The sequence below is a fragment of the Podarcis raffonei genome, chromosome 3, assembly GCF_027172205.1.
Source record: "Podarcis raffonei isolate rPodRaf1 chromosome 3, rPodRaf1.pri, whole genome shotgun sequence".
Classification (NCBI taxonomy): Eukaryota; Metazoa; Chordata; class Lepidosauria; order Squamata; family Lacertidae; genus Podarcis; species Podarcis raffonei.
This window is the reverse complement of record NC_070604.1, coordinates 13,180,829-13,198,668: the sequence shown is the minus strand read 5'-3', so window position 1 is coordinate 13,198,668 and position 17,840 is coordinate 13,180,829. Positions and strand designations below refer to the sequence as shown.

The window sequence follows — 17,840 nt, the reverse complement described above, 5'->3', positions numbered from 1 at the left end:
AAATCCTCATGCAAGCTACTCAGAGTAGCCCTTAGTTTTCCAGTATGGTTGACGGACCAGAATAGGTGAAACATTGCACTGGACAAAGTCAGGAAAACTTAACGGGTCTACAAAAAAGTTCTTGTTGGACAAGCTAGGTTGTGGTTATTTATCCAGCAATTGAAAGTGTGTGAGTTGCACCTCTTCAGAAAGCTACCCAATTCTCATAAAATGGTTGCTCAAAAAGCAAACTTACTTTGGTGCAAAACTACCTCAATCCATCCTCCCGGCTTCGGCTGGGGAGGGCGGGATATAAATAAAATTTTATTATTATTTTATATTATTATTATTAATTTAGTTGCTTATCTCTAGATACCACCTATCTGGCTCAGAAAACAGAATCACTGAGGCAGGGTAGAATGGGAAAGTATTAACGAGCATCAGAGATTGTCTTAAAGCATGAGTTTATCATTGGCGTTGCAAGGAAACATAGAGCCAATCACTCAAACCTAGAAGCAAATTGAAAAGTGGGGTTGAAAGTCTATGGCAGTGTTTCTCAAACTTGGGTCTCCAGCTGTTGTTGGACTACAACTCATCATCCCTGACCACTGGTCCTGCTAACTAGGAATGATGGGAGTTGCAGTCCAACAATAGCTGGAGACTCAGCTTTTGAAAAACACTGGTCTATGGGCAAAGACTAGAGCATATGGTGGCAAGGTATCCACCAGGAACCTGCTTCTAGGTTGCCTTAGGAATGTTTGAATATATTAATCACATGTGGAAAAACTGGTTGCTTTCCCCCATGTGCTAATATGCGATTGGGATTACCAAATACTATATTATTCAGGTGGCAAACAAGTTTCTTTTGTTGGTTGTCATATCCCCTTGATAATGTATAAATTGTACCCAGGTTTGTAAGCATAGTGATGTGATTATTTGACTGCACTTTTGCCTCCTGATTCCCCTCCCCCATGTGCAAGGATGTTTACTGCGTCATCATAAAGGCTTCTGAAAATAGGTTAGTTTTGGCATAGTAAAGTTTAGAATTTAATGCCCAATGAAATAAACTGAGTTCACATTTTATACTTTGATTTATGGTGCTAACCCAGTAATGGCCAAACTTGCCCCTCCATCTGTTTTTGGACTACAACTCCCATCATCCCTAGCTAAGAGGACCAGTGGTCAGGGATGATGGGAACTGTAGTCCCAAAACAGCTGGAGGACCAAGTTTGGCCATCACTGTGCTTAACCCATTGTGACCCTGTTTGCATGTAACACTAAGCTAAACCATGGATTAACATGAACACACAGTCTCTTTGCTCTTCCTCCAGTCCTGCTGCTGATGTGAGCTAAGCCATGGTTTAGTTTTGGATTTGTGGTTTGTCTCAGGCCAGGAAACCCATAAGCCCAGGTTTGGGCAAAATGCAAAGCAAAACCATAGCTTTAGCTCACAGCAGCAGCAGAACTACAGTAGCAGCAAAATGACTGTGCTCTCCTCTCTGGTAGCACAGTTCATCCAAACCCATGGTTTGCCTTTCCATTATGTGCAAACTGAGCCTAACTGTGGTTGGTATTAAACTTAAAAATGCACAAGCAGAACCCTTGTGAAACATCAGTCAAATAAAGTTTAGTTAAAGTAATTTCATATTGTTAATGTGTGTTGTCATATTTTTGTAAGGTTCATATTCATCTGAAGTAAATATTTACTTTTCAGTCAGGCAATTTGTTGCAATGCTGAATGGAATGAAAGTGCTCCAGTCAGGATTTTGTCTTTTTAGAATATTTTAAATGGATGTTTATATGAATGGGCTTTAAAATAGCAGGCAAATGGCAAAAATAACAAGTGCATGTGAAGTAGTGTGTGCTCAGCTATGAATTGCTATGTAGAATTTAAGAGCTATTATATCTCTTGTATTTTTTATTCTTTATTGAAAGATAAAATGCTATATATATATATATATATATATATATATATATATATATATATAAAATATCCAATATGGCCATTACAATATCATCACATTTATCATCCAATATTAAAAGAAGAAAGGAAAAAAGTAAAGGAGCATCCATCTAGTTTACAGGGAAGCTTGCAAGAGAGACAAACCTTTTCTATAAAATAGACAAAATAATTAACACAGTTGGATATCATAAAAGTTAATAGCATTTTCTTCTAAACAATTCTTCCTCGATGTCTGTGCAGCCATCACAAAACTAGCTACTCCCATCGATGATATTTCTCTGTATTACCCAACAGATAAACAGCTTTAGATGAATTACCTGCATATTTCCTCCTGTATAATAGATTAACAAAAATACCTTCCTATAATCCTCACGTATGGAACAATCAGTGATGGGGAATCTGTGATCTTTCAGAGGTTGTTGGAGTCAGCTGTTATCAGCCCCAGCCAGCACAGCAAATAATCAGAACTGTGGGAGCTGGACTCCAACAGTCTCTGACAGGCCACAGGTTCCCGAACCCTGCACTAAATAATAGGGAAAAATTCCCCGTCCCTTCCTTCCCCAGGGCTGCTTAAGACCTATTAGCCCTGATGCAAAGGAGAAGCCAGGAAACACCTAATGTCAATGCTTGAGAATATTTTTAATCATTTCTTTCTGTTAATATCCCAAGTTGCAAACCACCTTAGTGCCTTGGCAGAAAAGGAATATATAAATGCAACAAAGAACTCCTTGTTGCTATGAGCCACACGTTCATCACTGCAGATGCAGTGGAATTTTGCACAGGAACATGAGACGCTGCTGCCCCTATACCAGTCCAGACTGCCTGCCCATCTGGCCCTGCATTGCCTCATCTTGCCTGTTCTGATTGGCATGAGCTCTCGGGGGTCTCAAGCTGCGGATCTCTCACATCACTGGATCTGCCTCTTAGTCAACCCGGGAATTTGTGCTTTACCACTGAGCTGCGGACCCTTCCAAATTTATTAACCCCTCCAAATAGTGTGACAGCATGATCAGAAATCTGACTGCCAGAGGAGTGTGTTCTGTGGTGAGTCAGTGTATTTATTATACACCATACTCATGTTTGCCTAGGCATACAAATGTGTTATCTGTGGATGGGACGGGGGCACTCACACATGTCTTCTCCTAGTGCCCCCAGCTAGAAATGCACTTAGTACCTTTTGATTGGAAGCCCTGGTTAGAGAGAATTACAAGCATATAAAGGGCTGAAGCACATCTATCAGGGACAGTGGGGACGGTGATTGCTTGTGCACTCCTTCCCTATTCAAAGATAAAACCTTTGTGTGGTCAGGGAAATGCCTGAATGTGTGTATAGTTCACAAGGTATCAGACTAGGACAAGGGAGTACTGACTTGCATATAGAATTGTAGAATCATAAGGTAAAGGTAAAGGGACCCCTGACCACTAGGTCCAGTCATGGCCGACTCTGGGGTTGCGGCGCTCATCTCGCTTTATTGGTCGAGGGAGCCGGCGTACAGCTTCCGGGTCATGTGGCCAGCATGACTAAGCCGCTTCTGGCGAACGAGAGCAGTGCACGGAAACGCAGTTTACCTTCCCACTGGAGCGGTACCCATTTATCTACTTGCACTTTGACGTGCTTTCAAACTGCTAGGTTGGCAGGAGCAGGGACCGAGCAACAGGAGCTCACCCCGTCGTGGGGATTCAAACCACCAACCTTCCGATCGACAAGCCCTAGGCTCAGAGGTTTAGACCACAGCGCCACCCGCATCCCTAATCATAGAATTGTAGAATTGGAAGTCACCCTCAGGACCTCAGTCCTGCCCCTTGCAATGCAGGAATCTCAAACACCCATGACAGATGGTCATCCCATTCAACCTCTGCTTAAAATATTCCAAGGAAGGAGAGTCCGCCACCTTCTGAGGGAGTCTCTTCTACCGTTGAACAGTTCTTACTGTCAGAAAGTTATTCCTGCTGTTTAGTCAGAATCTCCTTTCTTGTAACTTGAATCTATCAGTTCAGATCCTACCCTATGGAACAAGAGAAAACATGCTTGCTCCATTTTCTACGTGACAGCCCATTAGCTATCTGAATATGGCTATCACATCATATAAGTAGGTCCTTGTTCCATGCCTGTCATTGTTCCCTTAAATCTAGTGTGCTTTAGAGTTGCACTAAATATCTGTGATTTTCGTTTTCACCTCGGTATATCCCATATTTCTGGCAGCGGGGAGTATATTCAATGCAGCAACAGCTTTCCAGGTTACTGCAGATCATGATCATCACAATAGTGGCGACCTTTGGCACAAGATACTGTGCATCTATGAGAGCAATGAAACAACTGGCTCTGCTCTCCAAAATTTTGGCAGAGCGTAGAATGGATCTACATTCTGATCATACAAACCTGTGGCTCAGATCACAGAAGCCAGAATGGCTTCCATGTGCATATGCAAAGAGGCTTAACTAGCCTTCCTGCATGGTGCTTGAAAGGCAACCTGGTACTGTGCTTACAGACACCCTCAGGGTACTGTAAGAGGCTGCCATATATGTTCTGAGGCTCCCAAGTGGTGAATTGGTGCTCCCTGGCTGCTCAGCTAAGGTATGGTTAAGAAATGCAAGGCAGCCTCCATTATAATACCCAGCAATAACCCTGATTGTTCAAGGAGGCTGGCTTGATTGTATCTGGGATGGTCACTGGACCATGAAAGCACCAGCTATTCCCCTCACCAAGTTCTCAGAGCAATTTTAGAAGATGGACTCCATCTCTTCACTCTCTCTGTGTGACCATTCCCACTCTGAAATTACTTTTGCCCAGCCACCACTTCAGCTTCTCTCCTTGGGTTTCCTTCCTTTCTAGCTGCAGTGTAACTGGAACAGCCGCAAGCTGGTCGGTTCTTTAATTGTGGGACCGGGCCACAATTGCCTAAGCAAGGGGTCGTTAAAAAACACACATCCGTGATCATCTGTTCAGTTTAGGTTTCAAAACTTCCCATGATTTAGTTAAAGTTTAATTAGAGCGATTGTGTCTCTCACAAAATATCCCCTTAAAAATAGTTAGCATATAACAGAATTCTCCTAATTACAGGAAGGCTGTCAAAGCCCATCAAAGGAAATAATTCCAACTAGTGCAAGGGCAATACAGCCTGGATCCTGCCCCCCACCCAATTTAGTAGTCTAGGTGTGTCTCAGCTTAACCACCATCCAGCTTCTTCATAGTAAAACTGTTGCAATGTGGGCTCCTCTTTTTCCTCCTCTATTTTAAGTTGTAACACTTTGCTGGTTTTCAGCAGCTAAAGCTACTTGTATCCCCTTTTCTAAACAATCACCATCCCAGATGAGATTTCTAAGCAGTGATTTCAGCACAAATACAAGTAAGGTATTTGTGAAGGACCCCTGGACAAGTGCTGCAGTTTAAAACACACATAGACCCACAGGCTACAAGCAGTTTTCAGAATACATTTTAAAATACATAATCAAAACAAGTGTTTTACAAAAACAGGGAAGTGACTGTCACTGTCTTCTGTCCCTTGAGAAGAATGAGTTTCTATATTTGAAAAGATAATCAACATTTGATTATCTGTTCCTATTCTTTGCTTACCTTAGAAACAATATGGCTGAATTGTCGAGTAACATTAGCATTTGTGTACTTTGTTTGACTAATCCATATTAATGGGCACTGGTCAATTACAAACAGAAGGGTTGTCCCCTGACAGCCAATGCCTGAGCAATTCAATTATCCACTTAATATTTCCCCCTAAAATATTATCCTTTTGTTCTGTAGGATGTTGGCTGTTCACTCCCATATTTTTCTTGTTTCATCATTGTCCCAAAGCCCACATCAGATCCACTGCTCTCCAGTACAAAAAGACTTTTCCTAGTTGGGCTAAATCTTACACAGAATATTTATTTCAATTCCATTACAGCATTTTGAACATCTTCTCTTCCTATCACCATTTTCATTGTGTGGCCCCTCCCAACAAATTAGTCAATAGAAAGTTATTTCTAACGTGTCACCTTTAGCTATCCCTGACTTCACCTCTGTGTATCAACAATATACACTTAACTTTTCTCAGTAGTGGACAATTCTGAAGTTGCTGTACTAAAGTGTGGACAGAGTCAGCACTTCTAGGTGTTTCAGATGACTGTCCGTTTGAACAACAAATTATCAAATACTTGAGATGTGCTGCTGCATATCCCACATGTGTACATAATAGTTGATCCATGAGCCTTTGGAAAGTTGCTGTAAACCAAAAAGGCATAACTGCAAATGGAATCAACCTCTGAAACACTGCAGTAAAGTTTTACTTTCTTCTTCCTCTTCTAAAGGAATCTGTAAGTTGTTAAAACCAAATATACCGTATTTTTCGCTCTATAACACGCTCCCAACCATAACACGCACATAGTTTTTAGAGGAGGAAAACAAGAAAAAAAATATTCTAAACGAAACAGTGGATGTATGATTTTTGTGGTTCATGCTGTGGCCACAGACATGTGATCTGACGGTGAGTTTGGGGTAGCCCAGTGCAAAAATCCTGAGGATCCACGTGGATCCGTACTTTGTAACCACGTTTATGCACCACTGCGGCCCCAGGCAACAGTGGGTGCGTGATTTTTTTGGTGCATGCTGTAGCCATGGACATGCTATGTGATCTGATGGTGAATTTGGGGTGACCCAGTGCAAAAATCCTGAGGATCCATGTGGATCCGTGTTTTGTAACCACGTGAATGAAGGAACTGTCAGTAATGTATGATATCTCCAATACAGTGATGAAGGAAGAGGGGGGAGGGGAGCTCACACTTGTCCTAGGCAAAACAGCCAACTCCTATAGGCCTAGGTGCCTTCACCCCCCCATTAAATATTTGAGGGAGTCATCCCCCATCCCCCATTGTGGTATGTGAGTGGGGCTTACCTGGCTGTCCCCCCAATATTTTTTGAAGTTGGAAGAGGGAGGGAGGGAGGGAAGAGAGAGGGGGAACTCACATTTGTGGAGCTGCCTTGCCTCGAACCGGAGCAAAAAGAGGAGGAGGAGACTCAGGGACACGAGCCTTGTAAGCCGCTTTGTTTGAATTTACAGGTGAGGTGCTGGGGGAGGGACGGAAGGGGATGCCCTCTTTGTCCCTCCTTCCGGCTCATTGTAAAGAAAGCAGAGTAAGAGCCGCTTACATTTGTGTAAGGGAGAGCCATAGAGCAGGCAGACACTGAGAAAGAGAGGCTGTCTCCCTTTCCCCACCTTGGCTTTTACACGCTGTGTGCAGCTCTTGCCAGCTTCCGAGCGCCCACCTTGCCAAAAAGCCATCGAGGAGGCAGACAGGAGAAAGAGAGGCTGTCTCCCTTTCCCCACCTTGGCTTTTACACACTGCGTGCAGATCTTGCTGGCTTCCGAGCTGCCTCCCTTCTCCCACCTTGCCAAAAAGCCATAGAGCAGGCAGACAGGAGGAAGAGAGGCTGTCTCCCGACACTCAGCTGTTGCTCAGCTGTTGCTGGCTTCTCAGCCAGCCAAGCGGAGGAAGAGAGGCTGCCGAACAGCCAGCAAGAGCGGTTCCTCCTGCCTGCATTCGCTCCATAACACGCACACACATTTCCCTTTACCTTTTAGGCAAAAAAACCTGAGTGTAATGGTGCGAAAAGTACGGTAGTTGGCTTTACCCCGGAGCTCTAACAATACAGTGGTACCTCAGGTTAAGTACTTAATTCATTCCGGAGGTCCATACTTAACCTGAAACTGTTCTTAACCTGAAGCACCACTTTAGCTAATGGGGCCTCCTGCTGCTGCGCCGCCGGAGCACGATTTCTGTTCTCATCCTGAAGCAAAGTTCTTAACCTGAAGCACTATTTCTGGGTTAGTGGAGTGTGTAACCTGAACCGTGTGTAACCTGAAGCGTATGTAACCCGAGGTACCACTGTACTAGTTATCAGAGAATGATCACATGTTGACTTACTGTTCTATGGTCTGAAATTAATGCAGAAATTGATAGCTACATTCTTTGTTTTTGACACAGTAATGATTAAGAACGGGGGTTAGCAAACCTTTTCAGCAGGGGCCAGTCCATTGTCCCTCAGACCTTGTGGGGGGCCGGACTATATTTTGGGGGAAAAAAAAGAATAATTCCTATGTCCCACAAATAACCCAGAGATGCATTTTAAATAAAAGCACACATTCTACTCATGTAAAAACACAGGCAGGCCCCACTAATAACCCAGAGATGCATTTTAAATAAAAGCACACATTCTACTCATGTAAAAACACGCTGATTACTGGACCATCCGCAGGCCGGATTTAGAAGGCAATTGGGCCAGATTCAGCCCCTGGGCTTTAGTTTGCCTACCCATGTTTAACAAGTACTGGGGACAACTGGATGACTCAGTCACTTCCACTTCCAAAATTCATCTGATATATATATAAATGTTCTGGAATCTGATAAGATTGGTTGAGTTGGAATTGTTGGAATTGTAATTCCCTAGCATATATAACATGTTTAGTAGTAAATAAGTTTTAAAAAATAAATTTAGAATCCTCTACAGTTCTCAGTTTTAATCCTTAGAGCTGTTCACATTTCAATACTTGTGATTTTTTTTTTCTTATACCCTTCACCATTGAACAATGTTCTTTGAATGTTTCAAGACAGTTTCCAAACATGTTCTGTTCATTTACCCCAACATTTGGCTTCACGTTTTTAAATGACAAACTTCATTCCCAAACCACCATGCTAATTTCATCTGTCAAAAATGAGTATGGACAAAATCCTTTAAAGAGACTCATTGCTTAGTATGAGAGAGGAGGCCTCTTTAAATCACACGTAAACCTGGAAGGCCAAATACTTTCTGGGCTAAATTATTGCTGGTAAGGATGTTTATCTAATAGACTGTGTCTAAACCCATTTTGATAATACTTTTACTTGGTTGAATTCATTGTATTTACTTAGCAGATTCAATCCTGTTTTGCTAACTGAAGTTAGAAATCCCAGCTAAAGGATGTCATTTTGCTAACAGCTTTCTTTCTGAGATAAACAACAATAATATGTTCCTTCCCACCTTAATGTTCACCTTCTGAAACTGCTTATCCTACAATCATGTGTGTTTCCTCTGGGCCTCCTTTCCAATCTCTTTTTGTGGTTGAGTAAATTTGTTCCAAGTTCTCCCTTACTTGAAATATACTCAACAATATTAGAAGAGCATTGATACTAGCTAACTGTAGATTGCCAAAGTTTCTTGAAGCACCTTTTCTGAATTGCACATATGAAATGAACTTTAAATGGAAGGAGACTAAATTCTCCAATTCAAACGAAGCCTTCAACTATATGCCTAGAATCTTTGTGCTTTCTACAATACTGTAGAACGGATAACTTTAAAGGAAAGAATGTTAGGTTTTTAATAAATAAATACATAAATAAAGAGTTTTTTATAGCTTTCTTGTTCTGACTGGCTAAGGTTGCCTGTTCCTATGAAATTACTAACTTGGGAAATGGGGAGATAGATGCCTGTATAAGATTTCTCAAAATATCTGTCCACAAACAAGCAACCAAAATGGGTTATCAGAGGGAGAAACTGTATTAGTTTGTTGCTAATACACCTACTCACCCTAGTTGAGACAGATTACAAATTAATAATGAATATGAATTCATTTAGTTCATTCGTATCAAAACTGTTGGAAGGAAAATGGAGGGTGATGTTGATCAGGTAATGGGGATACAGTGGTACCTCGGCTTACATACGCTTCAGGTTACATACGCTTCAGGTTACAGACTCCGCTAACCCAGAAATAGTGCTTCAGGTTAAGAACTTTGCTTCAGGATAAGAACAGAAATTGTGCTCTGGCAGCGTGGCGGCAGCAGGAGGCCCCATTAGGTAAAGTGGTGCTTCAGGTTAAGAACAGTTTCAGGTTAAGTACGGACCTCCAGAACGAATTAAGTACTTAACCCGAGGTACCACTGTACATTCTTTGCTATTGTTGTATGCCATATGGTGAACACACGAAATTGATCATCCCATTACTACATTTTATATTAACATAAAAAATTCATATTCCATTAGTTTTTTGTTGCTGTTTGCATTCATTTGTATATAGCAGTGGTAGTAGTAATAATAATAAATAGTCTGATCCAGATGATTCCTAACCAGAAAATCTGATTCAGTCGGCCCACTAAGAATTCTGGTTTCAGCTTGAATTCAAAACTTAAAAGAACAAAAATTGAAACTGAATTTCTTTAAAATGGTATAAGTATAAAAGTACTTATCTACTACAAATATCTGGTTTTGAGAAATATTACAGCATTGATCACTTTTGTGTGTGTTACTGAACAGGCATCTTAATTTTCAGTAATGCTAGTCAAGCAGGTCACATCACAAGCCCTGACAGCTAAAGATTAACTCAGTATTCACCTGGTGCTAATTTCTGCTCTGAGTGAGAGAATGGGGCAAGGACTTTATTTATACTGAATTTGACAAGCAATGTCCATTCAGATTTTAAGTGGTTGTTCTGAACAAATCAAAGACAGGAAGGATTTCGTAGTCTCAGAGCCTTGGCTTTTTTGGCTGATAATGTAGTGTCACATGATATATATTTACTTACCTGGAATAGTACCTATTAAAGTTAAATAAAATAGGAGGGAGTTCAACTCCTTTCAAGTAAAATATTGATTAGAAGAGTCACCACGGGATAGGAAACCTAGCAGAATTGAATATTTCAGAGACTAGAACTTCTGTGATAATTTCCCAATATCATTGCACTGAATTGTTGTAGTTGTAGTTGTTGTATGAGCATGTTGCTTCTAAAGAACTAAGGAAGCCATGCAGAAATGCTAAAATCAATATCTGGTTTGCCCTTTCCTCTTATCTTTTTCTTGGACAGACATCTATAGGCGCAAATATACAGGATTTCTGCTATACTAGACTCTTTTCCTACAATCTTTTATTGTAACTCAAAATGTATGCACAGTCTCTTGTATCAGCCAAATATGGGCTAATTGAAAATCCAACCTTAATCAGATGAGGAATCTGTGACTCTTCAGATGTTGTTGGACTAATTCCCAATATCCTTAACCATTGCCTTTGCTGTTTGAGGCTGATGGGACCTGGAGACCCAATAATACCTGAAGAGCCATCGATTCCCCATCTCTGAATTAAAGGCTGGAGGAATGAAACACGATCTAGACCCAGATGGTGGCTAAGATACTGGCCAGAGAGCAGGGGACAGATAACTTCCGTGGCGTTACTTAACAGCCACAACAAATTTCCCCCTCTGTTTGATATGCATCGCAGGGAAGCACACAACCTCTAAAATAAGAATAAAGAACTCATGGCCCCTTCAGATGTGGTCACCCCAGTGCCCAGCAGTCCCATCCAACGTGGCCAGTGGTCAGGGGTGGAGGGAGCTTAGTCCAGCAACTTCTGGAGAACTACAGGTTCTCCTGGTTTGTGAGGGGAAAGTGTTTCTGAAGGTCACAAAATGTCAGTAGAACTGAGCACGAACTGCAGATTTGTCACTTATCTTTCACTTGAGAGGTAATATCCAAGAGGTGTCCTTGATACTTGCATAAGCAACACTTCATACATAGCTAATAGCCATGCATCCAGTATTTGGGGGACAAATGTCACTCTCCCAAACCATAAAATATTGCACCTTGGGTGCTGGAAAAAGGAGATATAAAAAGGAGAAGCACAAGTTCTGGGTAAGGCATATGCATTGTGCACTACAAAGGATAAACAGCTGAACGTACACAAACAATTGATTTTGTGGAAAGGCTATTCTAGTGCAGAATCTAAAGTCTTTGTGGACAATTTCACACCCCCCCCTTGGGTTTGGCAAGGCATTTCCCATTATATTTGACCTTACTTGATTTTATAGAAAGTGTTTTTTGAGAGCTTTGTTATATGTTGAAGTGACTCTAGCTCCAACTTTTAACACCCTTTCCCAATTAAGATGTTCTGGCCTTCAACTTAAATATCTCTTCTCAGCTGCTGCCAATTGATTTCTCCCCTGGTAATGCTTCTGACTGAAAATCTAGCAGGAAAAAATACCAACAATTTAATTTCTCCCCTTCCCCCGCCCTTTTTAAAGCTAACTTGTTTTTCAATACAAAGTAGGCAGGCTATTAGGGAACGGCATTTTCCCTGTGCTTATTGGGATTGCCTAGTTTTCTTACCGGTACCCACTCCTATGCTTATAAAAGAAGCACAACCATCAGAGAAGCAAGCACAGCAGACCAGTAGTGGAGCTGCAGTTTGCTCCATTACCCTGTGGGTAGTTGTCTGCGTTTTTGCTTCTCTTCATTCATGGGTTGGCAAAGGAGGGGACCGCTTCCTTGACCAGCCTGCTGTATTTCTATGCTGGCCATGGAGGAAGGGGCTTCACCACCTCTGTTGCCAGCATAGAAGCTGGAAGTGGAAGAACAAATCTCTCTCTCCACACTGTCAGCCCCCACACTCACCTGAATGAGATGCCTGATTGCTCATGGTGACCAGGTGGTAAGTGATTGTATTCCAGGCTACTTTAACAGTAGCTTGGTTTGCAAACCTCAGGTGGTAATAATGTTCATCCCCATAGAGCAGCCTTTTTCAACCTTGGGCCGGCATATGTTTTTGGACTGCAACTCCCATCATTCCTCACCAGCATGGCCAGTGGTGAACAATGATGGGAGCTGTAGTCCAACAACACTTAGGGACCCAGTGTTGAGAAAGGCTGCCACAGAATGAACTGTTTGTGATTTCTGGGTGAGGGAAAAGCTGTTGTGAAAGGCTCAGATGCAAATCAAGCCATTTCCCTTCTCATCAACTGGCTGTTTTAGACCCTCTTTCTGCTTCACCATTGTGCCTTCAAGCTGCAGGTCACATTTAATGGCAGAATCACCCTTAATGGCGCATGTTTAGGAGTGAGACAAAAGACCAGTTCATGCATGCAACAGAGGAAGAGTAAAATCCTAACGTATATGGTTGCTCATTTTGTGTTATGGCTTGAATCTAAAAATACCTGAGGAAGGCTCATGCAGTGGGGCTTTCTCACCCGCTCCTCCCCACTGCAACCCCCTGAAAAGCCATTTCTGAAAGAATCTCCAGCATGCAGTGTGATGTGGTTGGGCAGCTCTAAGGAGAGGGATTCGTGGAAACTGGACTTGGCACAAGAAGAATCTAGACAACATCATGGCAGAGGCCCATCTATATGTTGCAACTGGTCCAAAGTTGGAGGACAACAAAGGTAAGCTTATTGGTTGCACATGGGTAGCGTTCATTAAGAGTCAAACTTTGGATGAAATGCACTCTTCACTTTCCTGCTCATTATAAACTATGAGGCTTTTGATGAAATGGCAGGATCCTAAAAAAACAAAACAAATTGAACTTCAGGGTGACTTGCAAAAGTTTAAAACTATTACAGTTCTGCGAAGAAAACTAAATCCAACTACAAGACAGTTGTAATGTGCTCCTTAATAATTTCTCTTGTTCATATATAGTGTGTCTTAATCAAAAATAAATTTGAGTTAATTTTGAGATTAGCAACTCCAAGGATATCCCCAATGATTTCCTTTATTGCAAGCTTTTGCTTAACATTTGCATGTGCTAGTTTATATGTATAGATGTAAATTTTAAAATATAGTAATTTAAATAGAAATGTTACACCATTGTGGTGAAGGAGGTGCCCACATGCCCATGTTTGCCTATCATCCATGTGTTGACTGTTAATGGGCAACTTCAAAGCCCCATCCCTACCTTCTTAGGGCTTTTTAAATATACTTGAACCACAATTGAACGGGAGAGCCAGTCAAATAGAGGACTGTCCTCTGTATAGCATGATGCATGGCCAGCCTAGCTTTGTGGCACCTAAGAGGCTAAACCACGTGCTGCCTTTCTAGTATTTGTGATACCATCTTTTTATGTAAACCCAGTAGAAATGCAAAGTCATTATTATACAAAATATTTTTTTAAAGATGAAACTTGCCCTTTTTCTGACTTTGTTAACTTGTGTGCATTGAGATCTTTCTTTTTAATATGATGCGTGTTGCTATTGCAGTGTTTTTAAAATTGCTGCTGCTAGTGTCACTCGTATAGTCTTAGGTAATGGTTCGCTAGGCACAGTCTGTTGCTTCTCAGGCCAGGATGCTTGAGATGAATTTTAATCCCGAAATGTAGAACTCCTACTGTATAAGGTCATTAAACATTATCAACAGCTCATTACCTTGAAAAGAGATCTCCTTAAGAAGTCAACAGGAACCTGTGTAATATGAGAGATATAGAAGACTGTGAATTTTGAGGAGAGAGGGATAAATTCATTTGAATAACTTGTACTCCTTTGGCAAATGTTCTGATTGGAAACATCTTTGGCATTCTTTTCTTAGTTTTGTTTCTCCATCCAACAGAGATTAGTTAGGCAGATTTGTTTAGTAGTGACATCTTGAAGGGCATCCAGAAAAAGTATGTTAATTAACTCCTCGAGGGGTCTGGAGGGTGGCAACATGAGAACAGGCCTTTTCTGCAGTGGCTCCCTGTCTGTGGAATGCTTTCCTCAGGGAAGTTAATCTGGCGCCTGCATTATACACCTTTAGGCTCCAGGCAAAAACGTTCCTTTTTAACCAGGTCTTTGGTCAATCTGATTGACACCCAATGCCCTTTTAAAATGTGTTGGGGTGGTGTTATTGGGTTGTTGTTGTTGTTGTTTGTATTTTTATATTGTGATCTTATCCTGTGAACTGCCCTGAAACCTGTGGGTATAGGGTGGTATACAAATTTAATTAATAACAACAACAATAATTTTAGATGGTTGTAACTTGCCCTGGGACCTGCTAGTGAAGGAGGGTAATAACATGAATAAACACGCAAGGGGTGATTTCTGGTTTTCCACAGTTCAGCAATATAGGATGACACTGAAAAGGAGGAGAGGGCTGCTGTGCAGCTGCAATGAATCACTTTGTGAATTGTCAAAGACACAGGGCCCTTTGCATAGCCTTTTGGTGTGTGGCAGTTGCACCAGAGAGGCAGAGAGGTAAATTAGATAGCTAATGCTCAGTAGGTGCAGGAACAACAGAAGCCTGAATATAAAGGGATAAATTTCATTTTACATACTTGTAAAAAGCTGAACATGGATTAAAAGCCATATAAGGAAACCTAGTAGTGTCAGTTGAGTGCTGGTGGTTGCTAGGTTGCGGAGGTCCTTGTGACACGCCCTTCATTGTGACACCTCCCTCTGCTGGCTCCTTGGTCACTAGGACTCTAGAGGCATAGCCATCTCCTTTGGTTTGATCATTCAGCGAGTGAGAGAGAAAGTGGGTGGAGGTGTAAGTAGACTTTCTCATCATCTGCTTTCTGTGCTGATAATGCTCCATGACAGTCTTAGGGAACATTTAAAATAGGGAGGTCCTAAAGAACAGCAGGACATTCCAGGATCAAATCAGAAACTGGGACAGCTTCTGTAAATCTGGGACTGTCCCTGGGGAATAGGGGCACATAGGGGGTCTGGTACCTGGCCTTTGACACCAGAGAGTTGTATTTTCAAGACTCGCCCTGTTGACATCCAATGCCCTTTTGTGTTTGGGGGGGGGGTTAATTAGGTTGTTTTAATTTTTATTATCTATTTTTATATTGTGATCTTATCCTGTGAACTGCCCTGAAACCTGTGGATATAGGGCGGTATACAAATTTAATTAATAGCAACACTAATAATTATAATTTAAATGGCTGTAACTTGCCATGGGACCTGCTACTGAAGGAGGTTAATAAAATGAATGAACACGCAAGGGGTGATCTCTGGTTTTCTACTGTTCAGCAATATAAGACCAAAGAGGCAGAGAGGTAGATTAGATAGCTAATGCCAAGTAGGTGCAGGAACAATGGAAGCTTGAATATAAAGGGATAGATTTCATTTTACATATTTGTAAAAACATGGATTAAAAGCCATATAAGCAAACTTAGCAGTGTCAGTTGAGAGTAGTTTCAGTTGTGTACTGGTGGTTGCTAGGTTGCGGAGGTCCTTGTGACACACCCTTCATTGTGACACCTCCCTCTGCTGGCTCATTGGTCACTAGAGCTCTAGAGCAGGGGTCAGCAACCTTTTTCAGCCATGGGCTGGTCCAATGTCCCTCAGACCACGTGGTGGGCTGGACTATATTTTGAAAAAATATATGAATAATTCCTATGCCCCACAAATAACCCAGAGATGCATTTTAAATAAAAGGACACATTCTACTCATGTAAAAACACACTGATTCCCGGACCATCTGCGGGCCGGATTGAGAAGGCGATTGGGCTGCATCCAGCCCCCAGGCCTTAGGTTGCCTACCCCTGCTCCAGAGGCTGTGGCGTTTGCTTCCTAGGATGGGTCATAAGGAAAGGGTTAAAATGGGTGTGATGTGATTGGCCAGTGAGAACGCAAGGGGGGAGTAAAAGTTAGAGTGGGAGGTTTTGAAAGTCAGTTGAGGTTTGGGAGGTGAAGAAGGAAGAGGGAGGATTCGGTGTGGGTTGGTCGAGTTGTATTGTGAGAGAGTGAGAGGAATTGTTAGGTGGAGTCAGATAGACAGTTGGAATAATCAGTTTGGAGTTGTTAGGAATTAAGATTAAGAAACTGACAAGAGAAAAAATAAACTGAAACCATACGCTTGTTCCTGCATTTAAAAATAAACTTGATTATTTGTTATTGTTAACAACTGTCTGGACTCCGTGTGTCCCCGTGAGATATGGGGTGGTGGCAGCGAAGAAAGCAATCACAGTGGTGGCACAGGGTCAATAGACCGTCAAACGTCCGGGGGCCCTGTGTGATCGCCACAGAGGCATATCAATCTCCTTTGGTTTGATCATTCAGTGAGTGAGAGAGAATGGATGGAGATGTAAGTAGACTTTCTCATCAGCATCTGCATTCTGTGCTGATAATGCTCCATGGCAGTCTTAGGGAACATTTAAAAGATTAAGATCAGGAATGATTTAAATGCTTCAGCCAGCCCTTCTGGGCATCTTTATGACTCCACCCACTGTTTTGTAGCAGTGAAGGGAAGTGACTATGGATTCTGCTTACACTTTAGGAAAAGGAAAACTAATAAGATGTCATGCATTGGAAAAGGGCGTTCTTTTTGGGCTAGTGACACAAGAGTCACTTGATAACTTGCCATGGGAGCATTAAGCATGTCCTCTGGAGAGGGTGATATCTTGCATTGTCTTCCTCCCCTTCCTGCCTCCCAGGGCCCATCTTTCAAAGGACAGCCAAGGTACGAAACCCTTCAGCATGCTGATGTTTCTTTTATAATAATATTAGTATTTGGTATTTGATGTTTCCCTTTTAAACGTCCCTTCTCCACACTAAGCAAACCCACCTCTTTCAATGAGATGATGAGAATTGTCTTATAATATCCAGAGGGTGCTATTCTGGCTACAGTATTCTAGCACTCTCTTCACAGGATACCCATTATGATATGCCTCGGAAAGTGAATTCATCTTGAGCTTTGAGTCGTGAATGCCCAAACCAGTTTAGGGATGTAGATCAGGAGAGTACAGTGAGTCCCATTTCTAACATTTTAACAGGCCTTCTCTGCAGTGGCTCCCCATCTGTGGAATGCTCTCTCCAGGGAAGTTTGCCTGGCGCATTCATTGGACACCTTTAAGCGCCAGGCAAAATTTTTCCTTTTTAACCAGGCCTTTGGTTGATCTGATTGACATCCAATACCCTTTTAAAATGTGTTGGGGGAGTTTGTTGGGTTGTTTTTATATGTTTTGTGGTTCTGGTTTTGTTCTGTGAGTCACCCTAAGACCTCCGGGTATAGGGCAAGAATATAAATTCAATCAATCAATCAACAAATAAACTCTGTTAGCAAAAATGCCACTATTTAGGGTGATTCAGAAATAAATGATCCATTGTCTTTCAACTGCATAATAAGGGAAGTTGTTCATTTTTACAGATTGGTGTACAGATTTTTACGGATTGGTGATTCTCCAATCCGTAATTCAGAAA

At 41.8% G+C, this 17,840-nt stretch overlaps 1 protein-coding gene and 1 long non-coding RNA gene across 3 annotated transcripts in view; one reads left to right on the top strand and one right to left on the bottom strand.

Moving 5' to 3' along the window:
* The window catches only part of MACROD2 (mono-ADP ribosylhydrolase 2), a 974,476-nt gene that overhangs the window by 380,031 nt on the left and 576,605 nt on the right, over positions 1-17,840 (top strand). The gene's annotated exons all lie outside the window — the stretch shown is intronic.
* On the bottom strand, positions 13,056-15,069 carry LOC128409994 (uncharacterized). The gene is made up of 3 exons (XR_008329357.1): positions 14,969-15,069; positions 14,085-14,120; positions 13,056-13,226 (listed from the first exon to the last, which is right to left on the bottom strand). It is a non-coding gene; the product is annotated as an uncharacterized LOC128409994 (long non-coding RNA).